This window comes from Pristiophorus japonicus, chromosome 1, assembly GCF_044704955.1.
Source record: "Pristiophorus japonicus isolate sPriJap1 chromosome 1, sPriJap1.hap1, whole genome shotgun sequence".
Taxonomy (NCBI): Eukaryota; Metazoa; Chordata; class Chondrichthyes; family Pristiophoridae; genus Pristiophorus; species Pristiophorus japonicus.
In genome coordinates, this window is record NC_091977.1 from 512,667,707 (window position 1) to 512,681,154 (window position 13,448).

The window sequence follows — 13,448 nt, forward strand, 5'->3', positions numbered from 1 at the left end:
AATGATAAAAATATGGAGATATGTGGTACAAGAATGTTAAGTCACCTTCAAGTAATATATATTTGCACGTTTTGCAGACTGCTTACAGTTGATGGCCTGATAGTATAACTTCCAACGTGCACTCACTATACTTTGCTTGTTCACTAATACCGTGCCTTACAATAGTGCTTCCATTCACTCTGCTTTTTGAACTAGGAATTGTTCTACTCTCATATTTTCAATTTATACTTCCTAAAAGGAATTTGAGAATTTTGTATTTAGCAATATGATCTTTATTGAAAACATGGAGTTAAAAATTCAGCATTTTAATGTCTCGTTCCATTTTAAGTTGAAAATAGAGCAAAATGTCAGAAAATGCCACTGATTTATTACCCTGTGTTTTTAATGTTTTTAACAAATTTACTGAAGATTCACAGTATTTTTAGTGATACTTAAATGCTTTGCCAAGGCATGCACAAAAGGAACTCTTCAGTATTAAAACCATCTTCTTATACTTTGGGGGGAAAAAACACATTTTGGCCACTCAAGCTAATATGAGAACTGGTATGCACATTTGGTTTTTTTTTAAGGAATCTACTGAGAACATTCAACACAGTGTCTGAATAATTTATCTATCTCAAGTATAAGGGATGTATAGACAAAATGTTGCTGAACATTGCAAAGTTTCTCCAATGATTACTACTGATTAAGTGTTTGGTTTTCATTCTGCTCCTGTCCCAGGCCCTCGCCAAAGTTTCTGCCAATGCTGCTGTTGGGGTGACCACAGAGTGCACGAGAAACCCATGGCAACATACCTCTCTATTTCATTTCCCCTCTGCAGACTTGAGGCCAGACCCTGCTGCTTTATAATGCATCAGATAACTTCCATGAGGGATCTGGGCAGCATACTCATCACACTGCTGTGGTTGAAAACTTGGGTCTGAATCCAGCCTAAACTAATTGGATGGCAGTCTCCTCTCCCTGCTGGCTTCTGAGTTCCAGGTGAAATGGGGTTCAGTTTTGTCAGCCTGGTGAGCATGAATCCAGAGCACAAAAGCTGCTTGACAGGAGTATTGAACATTCTCGCAGCAAGGTTCTTCTTGCTTTTAAACATATTGGCCCGGAACTTGTGGGAAACTGACTAACTTCAGGATTTAGCGCATGTGCATTCTCACGCAGAAATCATGAAGTTGCGGTCAGTCATTCACTGCTCCGAAACTAACGAAAACTTAGGCTTTTCTGCGGTAATAGCGCTGTTAAATACCCCATTAAAAGTTACACCCTTTTGGATTAGGTGTAACTTGGATTTGACTGCTAAACAAATGTAATGGCCCTGAAAAACTAATTTTAATTTTGTGGAGTGTCAAACTTATCCATTTTAATAAAAATGTAAATTTTTAAGAAACTTAAATAAAAATTTAAAGTTTTTTTAATCTTTATTTCAGGTTTACCGTTTCCCTATGTGAGAGCCCCAATCTTTGTTTTTGCGCTCAATAACATTTTTAAAAAGTTAGCCTAAAAGGAGCTTACTCACTTCTTGGTCCATGGTCTGTGAGAATTCTGCATTGTAATTTGCTGCTTAGTCAGCTTGTTGACATCATGTTAGGTATTCCCCATTCACTAACACTGATCTCAACTGAACGTCAGAAAAGCTGAACCTCTCGCTACAGAGATCCTGAAATCTTTGTGAGAAGCTTACTTCGGGGCCAGCGGTGAACGCCTTTACTTCACTGCTGACCGCAAATTACGGGCCATTAATGGGCAGAGTAGAGTGAGATTTGCTCTGTATCTAGAAAGGCTGTACTTGAAGAAGGGAGTATGCTACCAAGTGTTGAAATTGGTTTAATTTCCAGTGTTAAAATCTTTGATAAATTCATCACAAATTTAAGGGTGGGGAAAGGAAACAGTTTTATAGGGGCCAATTTTCCACATGGCCGATTTTTGCCGCAGTTGTAGAGGTACGTCAATCTGTTAATGGCCGATGCACCAAAAAAAAGTTCCAAGTTTCACCGGCATTTGGAGCGGCACAGATTGTCCTTAAGCTCTGTGGGTGGAGCTTAAGGTCTGTGCTGAAAAACTGAGGCTGCCAGGGTAACTAGGGACACACTGAAGGGCTGAGGCTGCAAAGTGAAACATACAAGATGCAGCAAAACAGATGCAGGTACATATTACAATTGCCAAGATCTCTTCACTTCTGTTTATTGGAAGATTGTAGTGACAAACTATCATACTGTGCAATATTTATTTCTTTGGTTGCGGCTTTTTTGTAGAGCCCCAGTGCCACTGCTATCCCAGGACGAAAGGCCCCCTGCCGCTGCTATCCCAGGCCAAATGCATTCCCCCCCCTCCGCACACCGCTGCTATCCCAGGCCAAATGACCCCCCACCCCCCTCCACACACTGCTGCTGCTGGTATCCCAGGCCAAATGCCCCACCTCCCGCCACACACACTGCTGCTGCCGCTGCTATCCTGGGCCAAATGGCCCCCTGACCCAGATGCCGGTGCTGCTCCTGTCCTGGACTGAAAGGCCCCCCCCCCCCCCCTCCGGTGCGGTGTCTTCAGCTCCACTAAAACAATGATGTCTTCTCTCTGCCGATTTTCTTAAGTGCAGGTAAGGTCTTTCTGAATGGTGCACTGTGCGTTTTTGAAAAAAATCCTACTTGGCCAAACTCGCTTAAATGGCCAGAAATGGGGCAGTCGGCACCCCCGGTGACATCAAAAAAATCAGGAACTAAAAAAATCGTCCGTAAATAGTTTAGGAAGGCACAGCAACTTTGGTGAAACTTGCAGATTTTAGTCTGCTCCAAAACAAACAGCGTAGGCCAAAAAGAGACGCAGAATGGTGGCGAAAATTCAGCCCATAGGATTGATAAATATATTTTTAAACCAAACCTTAGCTTAGTTTTCATTTGTTCTAACAATCTCATGTAATTCATATTTTTTGCATTTTCTGACCTCCTTGTTCCTTATGATTGATTAATGCTTTTTGTTTCTTGCCTCTGATAATAATGCAATTCTTCCACTTTCTTCCCCTCCTTGTTTCTCTCTCTTTCTCTCCTGCTGCCTGGATTCACAGATGAAATTAGTGGGGACGGTAATGGTTATGTTTAAAATTAAAATCACAAAGAATTCAAACTTGCTAACCACATTAATTCATGTTTTAGAAGTTGCTTTTGGTTTTAGTTTATAAAATTAGGAAAATGTACAGTCCAACTTGTCCATATGTATCACTCAACAGACACTTCTTAAGCAGTTCCTTTTTTGAAAACTTCTATTTTCTATCAAAATTCTCATTCTGTGCATGTAAAACAATGTCTATAAAATGTACTCACTACTATCTTAATGTAACTGCTGCTACCAAGAAAATGCTGTGGTACTGTTTGAATTATTTTTTGTTGCATTAGTTAGGTTATTTTCTCTCTGGTTTCCCTTGCACCATCTTTTGCTGCTGATCAGGGGGATCATTTTTCTATCAGCCTTCTGACAGTGGTACTTTGTAGTTAGTTAATGGGGGTGTGTGAGAGCAACCGAGGGCAGCCATTCATTCTTTTCCTCCTCGTAGGAAGATGCCCACTCTTCGTTTAATATCATTCCATAACAATATAGTTGAAATCAGGAACTAAATCACAAGACTCCCTAAGCAAGCGCTCTACTCGGAACTCCTACACGTTGAGTCTCATCGCCGAGAGCATGCAGAAATCAAGCGCAGACAGCGGAAGGAGCGTGCGGGAAACCAGACTCCCCACCCACCCTTTCTTTCAACGACTGTCTGTCCCACCTGTGACAGAGGCTGTAATTCCCGTATTGGACTGTTCAGTCACCTGAGAACTCACTTTTAGAGTGGAAGCAAGTCTTCCTCGATTTCGAGGGACTGCCTGTGATGATGGATGATTGTATGGGAAGCACAGGCATGGTCCCTCCCAAATACTACTATCAGTGACTCCAGCATGCTGTGCCATCTGTGTGAAATTGTACCTTAATCAAAATGAACACTGGCTATTGGATTATTTCTGACATCGATAAATGAGTTCTGACCATTATATGTCAGAATGGGTTTACTTTCATAGCTGTCCCTTGGCAATCTGGATATGACTAGGTTCATAGATTTTAACATAAGCTTATGGTATTAGCTATAGCTGTAAGTCGGACAGTTCCAAAAGTAAATGAATGCAACAAACTTTGCATTACAATATTGAGTAATTAAAGGGAATTTGGAGGCAGATTTAGTGTTTATTTTTGACAGGTTATGATTGCTTTTAAAGTGTCACAAAATGAAATAAACTAATGGGGCATTGGATGGCATAGTGAGTTGCACTCCGTCCTTTCATTTCAGGGACTTGGTTTTCAATCCAACCTTAACTGGTCAGATGCAGGTCACCTTGGTTTCCTCTAAATAATAATAATGGGTCATATGTGATTTAAAAAATATATATATATAATTGAGAAACTAAGGTGAACTTGGGCAATCTTGACCCAGTTCCTAATAGGCTCAGAACGCAGTACAAAACTGATTCATGTTTGGCACTACAGTGGCAATCCCATTGAGGTCAAAGGGTATTTGGCATGGAAGATATGTTGTCAGAATAGTACAATGGGGGATTTTTATTTCTGAGGTTATGGCATATTTTCAGATCAATTTATGCTCTCACATTTATCTATGCTTTACCTGACTTGCAAGCGCTTGATGCTGACAGATGCCCAAGATACACCAAAACATTTGAAAGAAACTATGGGATTACGTGACTTTGTTCTTTCACAACGTATTAATTATTAGGTACAGAACCAATACAGAAGGGCTTTAGATGCATAAAAAAAAGTTATGTTCCATATGTATCAAAGGAGATATTTGGGGAATAAGAAGTAACCTTTGCAATAAAGTGATCACAAAAACAAGTTGGACTGCACAGGTTTGAAATTTGTTCCAGCTATGGATTTGTCAGTGAGCAAGGCAAAATTACAACAAAATAAGTTGCAACACTTTTCTATCTTGCTTATATATCTGCAGCTCTTCCCCTCAGCAGAGCTGCAGAGATATTTTGTTTTGTTCACTCAAGTGACACAGTTAGAGGTTGATGTAAGTGGGCTCGGTGTTGAAATGTAAACGAGCCTTACTGTCGGAGTATTTATGGTTTTTTTCATGCTACTGCTTGCTGTATAGAAACGGTTTAGTACCCACTGACATTGGGTGCTGTATCATGACATATGCTGTTGCCATAATATGTCACTAAGTACCCAGGGTAGATATGTACTGCTACGATGTTAAAGATTGTCATGCCCAATGGTCATTGATAAGTATTTTTGTGTGTCGATTTATAATGACTATTTTTGTTTGAATAGTGAGTGTTGATAAGATTATTGTTTCGGGGAATAGTGTTTTGAATCTGACCAAGCAAGGAAATTGCATTAGCATGTGGAATTAAAATTGTGATCTCAGGGGCTACCTATTTCCTGTTGACACAATGGTCCAGTAATTCATCCAAGCCAAGGTTCCAACAGCATCTTCAACATTCACTTTTTAAACAAAATTGTTGTGGAATCTTATCTGTTGTGGAAAATAGTCTGTCTAATTTTTTTTGTGTCATGATTATAAGAACAGATCTAGCAGCGGCAGCAGAATTGTATTCCACCACAATTTAATCTCGTACCCTGTCGTATCCCTATCTCCTCCATCACCATCAAGCTAGGTGATCAACCCTGGTTGAATGAGGATCTAGACGAAGCATATCAGAAAATGAAGTACCAACATGGTGAAGCTATAAGACAGGACTAATTACATGGTATCAATAGAGCCAAGCGATCCCACAACCAACAGATCAGGTCAAAGCTCTGCAGTCCTGCCCCATGTGGTCATGAATGGTGGTGGACATTTAAGCAAATAACAGGAAGAGGAGGCTCAATGAATATCCCCATAATAACCTAAGAAATAGGAGCAAGAGTAGACCATACGGCCCCTCGAATCTGCTCCACCATTCAATCAGATCAGGGCTGAACTTCTACCTTAACTCTACTTTCCCACCTGATCTCCATAACCCTTGATTCCCATAGAGTCCAAAAATCTATCTATCTCAACCTTGAATGTACTCAACGACAGCTGCTAGATCTGTTCTTAAGCTATCCCACTTAGCACGGTAGTAGTGTCACATGACATGACTATATATAGACATAGCCGCCTGAGGAAACGAGTGTTTGAAGACCAGGCCCTCAAAACTGCTCATGGTCTACAGGGCTGTAGTAATACCCGACGACCTGTATGGCTCAGAAACCTGGACCATGTATAGTAGACACCTCAAGTCGCTGGAGAAATATCACCAACGATGTCTCCGCAAGATCCTACAAATCCCCTGGGAGGACAGACGCACCAACGTTAGCGTCCTTGTCCAGGCCAACACCCACGGCATTGAAACACTGACCACACTTGCCACTGATCAAACCACATAGTTCGCATGCCAGACACGAGACTCCCAAAGCAAGCGCTCGACTCTGAACTCCTTCACCGCAAACGAGCCAAAGGAGGGCAGCGGAAACATTACAAGGACACTCTCAAAGCCTCCCTGATAAAATGCAACATCCCTACTGACACCTGGGAGTCCCTGGCCAAAGACTGCCCCAAGTGGAGGCTGAGCACCTCGAGTCTCGTCGTCGAGAGCATGCAGAAATCAAGCACAAGCAGCGGAAAGAGCATGCGGCAAACCAGTCCCACCCACCCCTTCCCTCGACGACTGTTTGTCCCACCTGTGACAGAGACTGTGGTTCTCATATTGGACTATACAGCCACCTAAGAACTCATGCTAAGAGTGGAAGCAAGTCTTCCTCAATTCTGAGGGACTGCCTATGATGATGATATGTATGCACATGTATATATATATATATATATATACATGCATATCATTGGGACATGTGAAGCAACTCTGAAGTTGAAACAAAAATTGATTCCCTTAGTGCCCTAAAATCTATCAATCTCAGTCTTGAATATATACTCAGCGACTGAGCATCCACAGCCCTCGGACAGAGAATTCCAAAGATTCACAATTCTCTCCAGAAAGAAATTTCTCCTCATCTCAGTCCTAAATGGCTGACCCCTTATCCTGAGACTATGACCCCTAGTTCTCGACTCTCCAGCCAGGGGAAACAGCCTTTCACCATCTACCCTGTCAAGCCCTCTAAGAATATTATTTGTTTCAATGAAGTCACCTCTGATTCTTAAAAACTCCAGAGAATATAGGTGTATTCTACTCAATCTCTGCTCATAGGACAGCCCTCTCATCCTAGGAATCAATCTAGTGAACCCCCTTTAAGGCAAATATGTTGTTCCTTGGGTAAGGAGACCAAAACTATACAGGTGTGGTCTCACCAAAGCCCTATAATTGCAGCAAGACTTACTCTTATACTCCAACCCACTTGCTGTAAAGGCTGACATACCATTTGCCGCCTTAATTACTTGCTGTAACTGCATGTTAACTTTCTGTGTTTTGTGTACTAGTCTCTCAAATGGTTTTCTTTCTGCCAAAGTGAATAATTTTACACTTCCCCAAATTATACTCCATCTGCAATCATCTTGTCCAATCACTTAACCAGTCTATATCCCTTTGCAGCCTCTTTATGTCCCCCCCTCACTGCTCACTTTCCCACCTAGCTTTGTATCGTCAGCAAACTTAGATATATTACACTTGGCCCCCACATCCTTCATATATATTGTAAATAGCTGAGACCCAAGGCCTGATCCTTGCAGCACACCCTGCTATTCTGAAAATGACCTGTTTATTTATACTCTGTTTTCTTTCCAATAACCAATCCTCAATCTATGCTAATGTATTACCCCCAACCCCATGAACCCTAATCTTGTGTAATAACCTATTATGTGACAATGCTTTTGGAAAATCCAAGTATACTACATCCACTGGTCGTTACACCCTCAAAAAACGCTAATAGGTTTGCCTAATATGATTTCCCTTTCATAAAACAGTGCTGACTCTGTCTAATGCTACTTTTCAAGTGACCTGTTACCAGATCCTTATTAATAGATTCTAGCATTTTCTCTACTTTTGATGTCAGACTAACTGTCCTATAGTTAGCAGTTTCCCCTCTCCCTCCTTTCTTGAACAGTGGGGTTGCTACCTTCCAATCCACGGGGGGACCGTTCTAGAATCTAGGGAATTCTGGAAGATCAAAACCAATGCATCCACTATCTCTGCAGCCACCTCTTTTAAAACTCTAGGATGTAGTCATCAGGTTCAGGGGAGTTGTTGGCTTTTAGTCCCATTAGCTTCTCAAGTACTTTTTCTCGACTTATCCTAATTTCTTCAGTAATTTTTCTTTACTAATACTCGTTACTTAAAGCTCCTTAAACTCATTAGACCCTTGATTCCCCACAATTATATTATTTATTTCTTCTACTCTGAAGATATTTATTTAACATCTCTACAATTTGTTTATTCCCATTAAAATTTCTCCTGTCTCAGCCTCTGAGACCAACGCTGACTTTTGCTACTCTCTTCCTTTTTACATACTTGTAAATGCTCTTGCAATCTGTTTTTATCTTTCTTGCTAGTTTAATCTCGTATTCTCTTAACCCGCTTCCTCAATTTCTTGATCATACTTTCCTGATTTTTAGAACCCTCCCAATCCTCAAGCTTACTACTCTTTTTGCCAACATTGTAAGCCTCTTTTAATCTAATATTCTTAACTTTTAGTTAGCCATTGTACCACTTTTCCAGTGGAAGTTTTATTCCTCAAGGAAATGTATATTTGTAAAGAAATATGAATTATTTCTTTAAGTGTTTGACATTGCTTATCTACCATCTTGTAATCTAATTTCCCAATCTACCTCAGCCAACTTTCCCTTCATAGCTCCGTAATTTAGTTTTATTTAAATTTAAGACCCAAGTTACGCACCAAACCACATCACTCTCAAACTTAATGTGACATTGTACCATATTATGATCACTCTTCCTCAGATGATCCTTTACTATAAGATTACTAATTAACCCTGTCTCATTACACAGCACTAGATCTAAAATAGCCTGTTCCCTAGTTGGTTCCTCAACATATTCTTCGAAAAAACTTCCAAATGCATTCCATGAACTCGTCCTCCAAGCTACTCCTGCCAAATTGGTTTGCCCATTCTAAATGAAGAGTAATGTCTCCCAGAATTATTGCATTACCCTTGTTACATGCTCCTCTAATCCTGATTTTCCTCTGTCCAAAACTATGATTACTGTTCGGGGTCTGAAAAACTACACTCACCAATGTTTTCTGCCCTTTGTTATTCCTTAGCTCTACCCATACTGATGCTACATCCTGATTTTCAGAGCTAAGATCCTTTTTCTCTATGTCTTTATCCCATCGTTTATTATCAGGGCTATCCCTCTTTTTCCATTTTGACTTTTCGGAAAGGCAAGTGCCCTGGAATATTTAATTCCCAACTTTGGTCACCCTGCAACCACGTGTCAGTAATGGCTACTAGATCAAACCCATTCTTCTCTATTTGTGCCATTAATTCATTTATTTTGTTACAAATGCTTCGTGTATTCAGATATAGCACCTTTATTTTTAACTTTTTACTACTTTTGCCTTATGTGGCCTTAGTCGCTAATATCCTATTACCATTGTTAAAGTCTTTATCCCTTTCTGACATAATCTGCTTGATTTACCCAAATCGCTACTCTGCTCTACAGTCTTGACTTTTCTCTTAAGACTTACAAATGTACCCTTACCTCCTCCTTATTAGTTTAAAGTCCTATCTACCACCCTAGTTATTCAATTCGCCAGGACATGGGTCCCAGCTCAGTTTAAGTGGAGTCAGTCCCAACAGAACAGTTCCCTCTTTCCCTGATGGTGGCGGGTGCACAAGGTAAAGCTGAGGCAAGGCAAGACAAGACAGGCCGCGGGCAGCAAGACCTGGACAACATGCAGGTTTAGGCTAATGTGTAGCAAGTAATATTTGTGCCACACAAGTGCCAGGCAATGATGATCTCCAACAAGCCAGGGCCGAGCCACCTACCCTTGACATTCAATAGCATTACCATTGTCAAATCTCCCACCATAAACAACGTGGGAATCGCCGTTGACCAGAAACTCATCTGGATCAGCCACATAAATGCCGAGGCTACTAGAGCAGTGCATGTATCTACAGGATGTACTGCAGCTGGTCAAGAAGGTCAGTGCAATAGAAGGATGAGGCATTTAGAATCCTGCTCATGAGGCAGAAACTAGGCCTTTTGTCAAATTCTTTCAGAGGCACAGAGATATCTGGGATTATCCATGAGAGCTTCAAGCCTGTAACAGCAGAAGAAGAGTAGGAAGGCAAAGGTGTATTGATGGGTTAGGGTAAGGATTAAGGGAGCCAAGTATCAGCGAGGGGAGAAATGAAAGGTGGCATGAATGGGTAACAGTAATGGGAAGAGACAGTAGAGGAAGGCTTGAGAGACCAAGAAATCAGAAGAAAAGTGTTAGAGGGGCAAAATGGGACCACCAATGGACATAGGAAATTCAGATTATACAAGCATGGCAGAGATTAGAAGAGATGTGTCCTAGTCATAAACGGAGGACAGGGAGGAGTGGATATGAGAGAGCCTGAGATCCAATGGTGGGATGTGGGTTTCAAATAGTTTCTTCAGAATTTTGACACATTTTGTTAACCACACAGTATTGTGGCATTTCATTTTCAAGAACTGTTTAAAATTATGAGTCCTGTGATAGCAAGATTAGCTTATAGTGCATGGCCTATTGCAGTATAGTATTGATATTATGGCATAAGTGAACAGAATAATTGTTCTCCATTCTAACCATCAGAGCACTTGTTGGAGAGTTATGTTTTCTTGCTTTTTTTAATAAAGTTGAACAGTTGTGATGCCATTAGAGATAATTAGCACAAACAGTGGTTTATACCAAAACTTCGCAAATCTCTGGATAATTTGGCAATGTGTTTATGATTAGCCAAGCCCACAGAATTACCTACCTAGCTTACGTAAATGTTTTATGTCAACATTTTTGTTATAATTGTAAAATATTAATTATTGTCCTTAGTAACCACTTTTTAGTTAACTGCAATTACACCGCTCTCCCACATTTGATTACAATTTTTTTCTCTTTTTAAAAAAAAATAAGTTGGATGGGGAGGAGGGAGTGGTTGGCGGAGAGAGAGGAGGAATTTCTAGATCTGTGGATTTTGTAGCTCATATTTTAAATTACTCCCTGCACCAGAGTGTTAACTTGAGTAACAATTTTGTAATTTTTTCAATGTGAATTTTTTTAAACCTTATTCCCTTTATTTGCACAGTAATGGATTAATAAAGTATAGTAAGTGGAGTTAATAGACATTTTAATATGTTCAATTGCTGTAAAGTTATCAGTAGTAAACATTGTTCAGGTTATTATAGCTGGAACAAACTGTTGAGCAGGTGGAGTTTCGCATCCTTTTAAAAATATTCTAACTTTCACATGCAAGCTTAACACAGAATGCTTTTATATGCATCAGTGGTGCTCACACAGGAGCCTTGAGCCACATAGATTAATGGAATCCTTTCAATCATTTTGCATGTCTTTCTGGTCCAAGTTTCTGAATTAGGGCATTATAAATTTACAGTGTTTTAAAATGAACCATCGAGCACGAGTATCGGGATTTCTTTTGAGAGAGACTATATCTTGAAATCTAGTATTAATGTAATGAGAATAAAAGCAACGGACAGAAAGTATTAGTAAAATTCAACCAATAGTTGTAAATTCAAATTTCATTATTTTATTTCCCAATGTTTTTAAGATTAAGACCACCCACCAAACTTTCTCAACTGCCTCATTCTCTCTTTCAACCCCCCACCCAGTCATTTTGTTTTCATCAATACCTTAGCCCTAGCCCCACAATCACTTTACAGCTTCTTCCTTGATTTTCCCCAGGCCATCATAAAGCTTATCTCATCTCAATGAGACCTACCCTGATCTCCACCCCCACCCGCCCATTTAACTCCTTGTTACACAACTTTGCCTACTCTGACATCATCAATAGCTTCCCCATCTTCAGGCTGTGTACCCTCGCCACCGTTCAACACTGCAATTACACCTCTCTCCCACATTTGATCTCTGTGGCCTTTCCAACTACTACCCTATCTCCAACCTCCTCATTTTCTCTAGAGCACTTGAATGTGTTGTCACCACTCAGCTCAGTAGCTTTCTGGCAACAACCTCAAACAGAGCATAATGGTGCGCAACCTCAGTGTCTTGTTTGACCCTGCGATGAACTTTAAACCCTCCATCTTGGACATCACCAACTCCACCTCAGCATAATTGTTGCCTCTGACCCCACTGCCTCTGAAATTTTGTTGCTTGCAGACTCAATTACTTCAGTGCTCTCCTTGCCAGACATTCACCTCCTGCCCTTTAGGAAATTGCAACTCGTTCAAAACTCCACCACCCACATCCTGTCCTGCACTGTCAGGCTGCCCTATTACCCCTGTGGTCACCAGCCTTCATTGGCTTCCTATCTCTGGTCACATGGATTTCAAAATCCTTGTATATGTCTACAAATCCTTCCATGGCCTCGCCCTTCCTAGCTCTCCAACCTAATTCAGATTCTGTTCCTGTTAATGCCATCCGCTCTTCTGATTTACTTTGCATTCCCTCTTTCCACTTTTGACTGCAGAGCCATCGGCTATTTTGGTCACATTTTCTGTAATGCTTTTCTTAAACCATTCTAGCCTTGCTTTGCTACCCCTGCTTCAAAAGCTTCCTCAAAACCTGTCTCTTCAATCTTGTTTTTGGTTACTATCCCTAACTTGCCGCTCTACTCACTCTGGGTCTGATTATTTTTGACTGAAGTACTCTGGAACGTTTTAGTACATTGAAAAGGCACATCGTGACAAATTTTGTACTTCAATTTTTTGGGGGAATATGTGTATTTACTTAAATCTTGAAACACTGCACAATGTGTATATTTTTTTTTAAGTGCTGCAAGGAAATCCATGCAAATATATATTTTTTTAAGTTTATACGATATTTAACTACCATAAATCTTCCAAGTGAAATACTTTTTTTAACCATAGTTACAAGGCAAAGTGCCAGAAATTTCTGTGGGAAGTCATCAGAAATGAATTCTGGGCAAAGACCACCTTTGTTTTCCCTTGTGCTGTACTGCTCGATAATAACCTTGGCCAGATAGAGCCTTGACATTTTATGTAAATCACAGGGGGCCAGCAGAAAGGGTTTTGCAATTTTTGAGCTTGTTGTGGCATGCAGACCTTATATATTGAGTTTCCTTAATTAAACTTCAGTGTGTTTCAGACGTAGGTCAGTGCTTTCCTATTTTGTTAAAGATTTATTGATGCTTTTTCCATCCCATCAGGGGTCATCCCCCTATTTGCTTTTCTGAGAGGCAAGGCTGTTCTTGTGATTGGATTATGTCATCTTATTCTCCAGAAATGGGTTGGCATTCTGGCTGTCTGCAGACGTCACTTTCTGGAATAGGGGTTGAGTGAAAC

The 13,448-nt window shown here is 40.5% G+C and overlaps 1 protein-coding gene across 12 annotated transcripts in view; it reads left to right on the forward strand.

The window, feature by feature from the left end:
• LOC139277362 (focal adhesion kinase 1) overlaps nt 1–13,448 on the forward strand; it is a 759,656-nt gene that overhangs the window by 543,494 nt on the left and 202,714 nt on the right. The window contains exon 1 of one of the 12 annotated variants that reach the window (XM_070895830.1): nt 13,210–13,257. The exons of the other annotated variants lie outside the window; for them this stretch is intronic. The gene's annotated coding sequence lies outside the window, so the exon portion shown is untranslated. Of the gene's footprint in view, nt 1–13,209; nt 13,258–13,448 lie in introns of those variants that run through there. 12 annotated transcript variants of the gene reach the window in all.